Genomic DNA, 8,564 nt, shown 5'->3' with positions numbered 1-8,564 from the left:
ACAGGGTCACTTTGGATGTGTCTGACTCTTTGTGATCCTGTAGACTGTGGCCTGCCAGGCTTCTCTGTCAGGGAGGAGGGTTCTCTAGGCAACTATACTGGAGTGTATTGGCCAAAACTGGTTTCCATATCCTTCTAGAGCACTATATTTCCTGCTGCCCTAGCTGCAAACTCCCCTGAGTAGCTGGAACTGCCAGAACCCCTGTGACCCAAGAAGCTTCACCACTTCCACACTTGGACCTCACAGGGGCAAACCCAAGTCCTCCAGGACAGACTCAGGAGCAAACCCCAGTGGACAACTCACATGCAGAGGTGAAAATAAAACCACAATTGAAACCCAAGGGCAGCGTGGCTAAGTAAGAAGACCCCAAACCTTCTCATCAGCTGTACAAGCAGATTAAATCCACATGATCAACTAGGCAGACTCTGTGTCTATGGAATTTATAAAAGGACATTGAGAGCTTCCACAAAAGAAATGCACTAGTTCTGATAGCTGTGGACATTGGAGGCAATAACACAGAGAAGCAGGATCAGATTAGAATCTTAGCTGCCCCAAGAACAGGTCCAGGGATCAGCACAGTGGTGAAGGGCCTCCTAGGGAGGTGAGGTGGACTCTGACTCCCAGGGGAGGGAAAGGACTCTGACAGCAGTGACTCAAAGAAAACATTTATTATTCTTATGTTTTGACTTGTTCTGTAGATTCTTTTGTATATTTTTCCATTTTTTTTCCTGTTTTCCACCTCTGTTATATTTGTTGATTTTATTGGCACTATGAAATCTAATTAAGCTTTTGAACTTTTTTTTCCTTTTCTTTTTCAATCACATGTTCTATAGTTGTTATAAACTTCACATCTACTTTCAGCTTTTGCAATTCTGGGGAGTTTTCCTTTTTTTTTTTTTTCCTCTTTATTTTTAATTTTTAAACCTATCATTATTTTTTATTATTTTTCTACATTTATTCATTTATTTGCTTTTCTTTATTGTTCTTTTCCCTTGTAGTTAATCTTTAATGTATATAAATCTTCTTTACCTACCTCTATTTAACTTTGCATATCTATTCTTTCTTTACTTCCTTTCCTTTCCTCTCAATATATTTGTTAGTTTTGTTTTCATTGCTTTATTCTCAACTTGCCACTTTGCTTTAGTTTTGTTTTCCACTTTGTGATTTAGTTAGTTTTGTTCTTAACTGGTAAATATAATTTTCAATTTTCTTTGTTGGCTGGGTCAATATATTGTACTTTATTTTCATTGGACTATTTTGGCTTTGCTCATGGAGATATATATATATATATATATATTTAATATTCCATTTATTTTAATTATTACTTGCCTGATACTTGTAACTGCCATTTTCTAGGTTTCATCTTGGATTCTCATTTTTGGATATTTGTTTTAATCTCACTTAATGCCATAACAAACAACTTTTGGAATCTTTGTTCCTGACTAGGGATCAAGTCCTGGGCCTTTGGAGTGGGAGCACTGACTCGAAAAGACTAGAATAACAGAGAACTAACCCTAGGGAGTATCAAATAGTGAGAACTCACACAAAGGAAGCCAATTGAATACAAGACCTGGCATCTCCCAACCACCAGTAGTACTCTTTACAGAATGCTTCATATAAACAACAAACAAAACAAAAATAGAAACCCAATCATCAGCAGACAGGATTACCACCTTACTCAGCCTTGCCCATCAGATCAAAAACAAAGAAACAACAACAAAAAAACTCAGCACAAATCTCACCCTATAAGAAGCTTACACAAACTACTGGACCAACCTTAGGATGGTGGAAACCAAATGGAGAAAGAATTCAACCTGAACCCTGGGAAAAGGAGACCTCAAATGCATAAGTTAAAAAAAGAATGAAAAGGCAGTAAAATACTACACAAATGAAGGGGAAAAGTAGAACCACAGAAGTCCACATAAATGAAGAGGAAATAGGCAAACTACCTGAAAAATAACTCGAAATATTGATAGTAAAGATGATCAAAAACCTTGAAAACAAAGGGGAGAAAATGCAACAATCAATTAAAGAGACCTAGATGAATTAAAGAATAAACATAGAGACAAATAAAACAATTGTTGAAATTAAAAATACCCTAGAAGGAATCAATAGCAGAATATCTGAAGCAGAAGAATGAATCAGTGAGCTGGAAGATAAAATGGCGGAAAAATAACTTCTGAAGAGCAGAATAAAGTGAAAAAGAATGAAAAGAACTGAGGATGGTCTCAGAGACCTCTGGGACAATATAAAATGCATCAACATTCAAATTATACAGGTTCCAGAATAAGAAGACAAAAAGAAAGGGTATGAGAAAATTTTTGAAGAGATCATAGTTGAAAATTTCCCCAACATGGAAAAGGAAATAGTCAACCAAGTTTAAGAGGCACAAAGAGTCCCACACAGGATAGACCCAAGGAGAAACACACCAAGACATACTAATCAAACTAACAAAGATTAAACACAAAGAAAGAATAGTAAAAGCAGCAAGGGAAATGCAATCATTTCACAGCTGATCTTTCAGTAGAAACTACGCAGTCCAGAAGGGAATGGCAGGATATGTTTAAAGTGCTGAAAGGGAAAAATCTACAACCATGATGACTGTACCCAGCAAGGATTGCATTCAAAATTGATGGATAAATAAAAAACTTTTCAGAAAAGCAAAAGTTAAGAGAATTCAGTTCCACCAAATTAACTTTACAACAAATCTTAAAGGGACTTATACAGTTAAGAAATACAACAGAAGAAAAAGTATCTAAAAAAATCAACCCCAAACAATTAATAAAATGACAATAGGAACATATATATCAATAATTATTTTAAATGTAAATGGATTAAATGATCCAACCAACAGACCTAGACTAACTGAAGGATACAGAAAGAAGACCCATATATATGCTGTCTACAAGAAACCCACTTCAGACCTCAAGACACATATAGACTGAAAGTGAGAGGATGGAAAAATATATTCCATGCAAATGGGAAGCAAAAGAAAGCTGAAGTAGCAATTCTCATATCGACAAAATAGACCTTAAAATAAGGAAGATTGCAAGAAATAAGGAAGAAAACCACATAATGATCAATGGGTCAATCCAAGAGGAAGACATAACAATGGTAAATATCTATGCACCCAACATTGGAGCACCTCAATACATAAGACAAACAGTAACAGACATAAAAGGAGAAATTGACAGTAACACAATAATAGTAGGAGACTTTAATACCCCACTCACATCAATGTACAGATCATCAAAACAGAAAATTAATAAAGAAACATGAATCTTAAATGATACATTAGATACAGTAGATGGATCTCACTGATATCTTCAGCACATTCAGTCCAAATGCAGAAGAATACATCTTCTTCTCAGTGCACATGGACCATTCTCCAGGACAGACCACATCTTGGGTCACAAAAACAAGCCTCAGTAAATTTGAGAAAATTGAAATCATATCCAGTATCCTTTCCAACCACAACACCATGAGACTAGATACCAATTACAGGAAAACAACAACAACAACAACACTGTAATAAACACAAACACACAGAGCTTAAAGAATATGCTTCTAAATAACAACAGGTTACTGAAGAAATTGAAAGGGAAATAAAAAAAATTCCAGAAGAAAATGACAATGAAAACACGACAACACAAAGTCTATGGGATGCAGTAAAAGCACATCTAAGAGGGGATTTCATAGCAACACAACCCTACCTCATGGAACAAGGGGAACAGCGAAGAGAGAACCCAACTCTATACCCAAAGCAACTGGAAGAAGAAGAAGAACAGCAAAATCAGTAGAAGGAAAGGAATCATAAAGATTTGAGCAGAAATAAATGAAAGAGAAATGAAAGAAACATAGTAAATAAATATTAATAAAACTAAAAGCTGTTTCTTAGAGAAGATAAACAAAATTGACAAACCTTTAGCCAGAATCATCAAGAAAAAAAGAGAAGAGAATCAAATTAACACAATTAGAAACAAAAAGGAAGAGGTTACAAGAAACAATGCAGAAATACAAATGATTATGAGAATATTATGAACAACTATATGACAATAAAATGGATAACCTGCAATAAATGGACAGATTCTTAGAAAAGGTCAATCTTCCAAGACTTAACGAGGAATAAATAGAGATTATGAACAATCCAATTACAAGCACTGAAATTGAAGCTGTGATTAAAAAAAAAATCCCAAAAAACAAAAGCTCAGGACCAGATGTTTTCACAGGAGAATTCTACCAAATATTTAGAGAAGAGCTAATGCTTATGCTTCTAAAACTCTTTCAAAAAGTTGCAGAGGAAAGAACACTTCCAAACTCATTCTACAAGGCCACCTTCACCCTGATACCAAAACTAGACAAAGGCAACACACACACACACACACACACACACACACACAAACTACAGGCCAATATAACTGATAAACATAGATGCAAAAATCCTCAACACAATTTTAGCAAATAGAATTCAGCAATACATCAAAAAGCTCATACACCATGATCAGGTTGGGTTTATTCCAGGAATGCAAGTGTTCTTCAATGTATGCAAATCAATCAATGTGATATACCATATTAACAAATTGAAAGATAAAAATCATATGATCATCTCAATAGATGGAGAAAAAGCCTTGGACAAAATTCAGCATCCATCAAAAAATGGGCATAGAAGGAACCTACCTCAACATAGTCAAGGCCATATATGATAACTATACAGCAAACATTATTCTAAATGATGAAAAACTGAAAGCATCCTCCCTAAGATGAGTGTCCACTTTCACCACTATTATTTAACATAATTCTGGAAGCCCTAGCTGCACCAATCAGAGAAGAAAAAGAAATAAAAGGAATCAAAATTGGAAAAGCAGAAGTAAAGCTCTCACTCTTTGTAGATGACATGATACTGTACATAGGAAACCCTAAAGACAGTGTCAGAAAATTACTAGAGCTAGTCAGTGAATTTAGCAAAGTTGCAGGATACAAAATCAATACACAGAAATCACCTGCATTTCTATATACAATGAAAAATCAGAAAGAGCAATTAGGGAATGAATCCCATTCACCATTGCAACAAAAAGAAATAGCTAGGAATAAACTTACCTAAGGAGACAAAAGAACTGTACACAGAAAGTTATAAGATACTGATAAAAGAAATCAAAGATGACATAAACAGATGGATAGATATCTCATGTTCCTGGGTAGGAAGAATCAATATTATGAAAATGACTATACTACCAAATGCAATCTACACATTCACTGCAATCCCTATCAAATTACCAATGAAATTTTTCACACAACTAGAACAAAAACATTCACAATTCATATGGAAACACAAAAGACCCCAAATAGCCAAAGCAGTCTTGAGAAAGAAGAATGGAGCTGGAGGAAACAACCTTCTTGACTTCAGATTATACTACAAAGCTACAGGCATCAAGTTAGTATGGTACTGGCACATAAACTCAAATTGGATTAAAGACCTAAATGTAAGACCAGAAACTATAAAACTCTTAGATGTAACATAGGCAGAACACTAGATGACATAAATCAAAGCAAGATCCTCTAAGACCCACCTCCTAGAGAAATGGAAATAAAAACAAAAGTAAATAAGTGTGACCTGATTAAACTTAAAAGCTTTTGCACAGCAAAGGAAACTATAAGCAAGGCAAAAAGACAACCCTCAGAATCGGAGAAAATAATAGCAAATTAAACAACTGACAAAGGGTTAATTTCCAAAATATACAAGCAGCTCATACAACTCAATTCCAGAAACAGAAACAACCCAATCAAAAATTAGGAAAAGACCTAAACAGACATTTCTGCAAAGAAGACATACAGATGGCAAACAAACACATGAAAAGAAGCTCAACATTGCTCATTGTTAGGGAAATTCAAATCAAAACCACAAGGAGATATCACCTCACACTGGTCAGAATGACCCTCATCAAAAAGTCTACAAGGAATAAATGCTGGAGTGGGTGTGGAGAAAAGGCAACACTCGTACACTGTTGGTGGGAATGCAAATTGATACAGCCACTATGGAAGATGGTATGGAAATTCCTTAAAAAACTAGGAATAAAACCAGGATATGACCCAGAAATCCCACTCCTAGACATATACCTTGAGGAGACAAAAACTGAAAGAGACACATGTGGCCTATTGTTCATTGGAGCACTTGTTTACAACAGCTAGAACATGGAAGCAACCTAGATGTCCATCGACAGATGAATGGATAACGATGCTGTGGTACATATACACAATGGAATATTACTCAGCCATAAAATGGAACACATTTGAATTAATTCTGATGAGGTGCATGAACCTAAACCTATTATACAGAGTGAAGTGAGTCAGAAAGTCAAAGATAAATATAGTTTTCCAACACATATATACAGAATCTAGAAAAATGGTACTGAAGAATTTATTTACAGGACAGCAATGGAAAAACAGACACAGAGAATAGACTTATGGACATGAGAAGAGGGGAGGAGAGGGTGAGATGTATGGAAAGAGTAACATGGAAACTTACATTACCATATGTAAAATAGATAGCCAGTGGGAATTTGCTGTATGGCTCAGGAAACACAAACAGGGGCTCTGTATCAACCTAGAGCAGTGGGATGGGTCATGAGATGGGTGGGAGGTTCAAAAGGGAGGGGATATATGTATAGCTATGGCTGATCCATGTTGAGGTTTAACAGAAAACAACAATATTCTGTAAAGCTATTATCCTTCAATAAAAAATTAAAAATATTTTTATAATGTTATTAACATATATGTGTTCCTGGAAAAAAGTCAAATGAAAAGATCGCAATTATTCACACTCCTAATAATTTGTATTCTATTTCTTTGTTTCAAAACGTTTATGTTTATATTTGGAATAAACAGAAAAATGGAAAAAGAAAACAGTGGTAAGAAAGAGCAGGTTTTGTTTTAAAAACTGAAGTCTTCATATCATTAACTCTGAACAGAATTTTTAAAAATTACTTATAAATGCATGGTAATTTCTAATGCAATCCCAGATCAGTGAATATTTATGCTGCTTACATGTTGGTAACTAGTGATATATTTTTCATCACACACAAATAGTTCATAATGTGAAAAGCACATGTCAAGTACTTCTCTCTTGATTATTTCCTTTGGATAACCTATTGAGAAGAATTACTAGGTGAAAAATACTGATTTCATTTACTTAATAATAGCATATCTTTAAATGTAAAATTTGATTTTTGTCTTGTCTAATTGATTTCTGTTGAAATTGTAAATGCTTTTTTGTCAATAAACTTCAAATGCCATTTTATAAAGATTCAATGAAGATTCCTAGGAAAACATATAGTGATAAAAAGTAAACAGAAATTCATCATTCATACTGTGAATAGCTTGTGGTCATTTCATCAAGAAATGTCCAAGTTTTCCATTATATTAAATTTACCTAATATAGAGTCTTCAAATTAACTCCATCAAATTCTGAATATTCTGAAGGCAAATATTGATGCCACATAACCCATATTACCTTTATACTCCTTAATCTTATTCAGTAGGCTAGTCAAAGATTTGCTTTTAATGCCGTAGAAGTCAATTTAAACAGAAAAAGAGTGAAAGTTTATGGAAATGAACATAGTTACCACATAGAATTATTATGTGATTTCTATGTATACTTTAAAAAATTATCAATAGCTTGATAAAACTTTAATTTACCTCAAGATAAGATCTATGTGTCTCATATTCATCCACTAGACATTATACTTTATACTAGAGTAGTATGTGGATGTTTAATGTTAGAAAATATCTACTGTGTTAACATTAATTAATGACATTTTGCCATTTATACTGTCTTTCCTATTAGGGATTTCTTCTTAGAAATGTTTCTTCTTTATGTTGCTATTTGATAACTGAAGTCCAACTCAAGCCCTTAATTTTCATTGGCAATCACTCAAGAGAAAGTTTTATTCCCTGTACCATCAAAGCAGGATTCTAAACCTGGTGCAAGTAGAATTCAAAAAATGTGTAAACACAGGTGGCAAAATGCCACACCTTTATTTTCACTGTTCTTCTCATTAAAATATAGTATTTCCTTCAGTAAAAAGCTGTGTAAAAATAACCTGACTTTTGTCACCTATAAAAATCACAGATATTTTATGTCATATAAAATATTATGAATATATCAAAATATTGCTTATGATACTCTTTAAAATTACAGAAATTATTAGCCCCTCTACTTATTTAATGTATCAGTACAGAAGTATATTAATATCTCTCTATTTGGCCACCTCATGTGAAGAGTTGACTCACTGGAAAAGACTCTGATGCTGGGAGGGATTGGGGGCAGGAGGAGAAGGGGACAACAGAGCATGAGATGGCTGGATGGCATCACCGACTGGATAGCTGTGAGTTTGAGTGAACTCCGGGAGTTGGTGATGGACAGGGAGGCCTGGTGTGCTATGATTCATGGGGTCACAAAGAGTTGGACACAACTGAGCAACTGAACTGAACTGATAAGTATATATTCATATATATGTGTGTTAGTATACATTACTAGAATATTTGAAAATATTTTAAAATTATTTTAT

Source organism: Ovis canadensis, chromosome 9, assembly GCF_042477335.2.
Source record: "Ovis canadensis isolate MfBH-ARS-UI-01 breed Bighorn chromosome 9, ARS-UI_OviCan_v2, whole genome shotgun sequence".
Taxonomy (NCBI): Eukaryota; Metazoa; Chordata; class Mammalia; order Artiodactyla; family Bovidae; genus Ovis; species Ovis canadensis.
The sequence above is the reverse complement of the archived record's forward strand: the minus strand, read 5'-3'. Positions refer to the sequence as shown.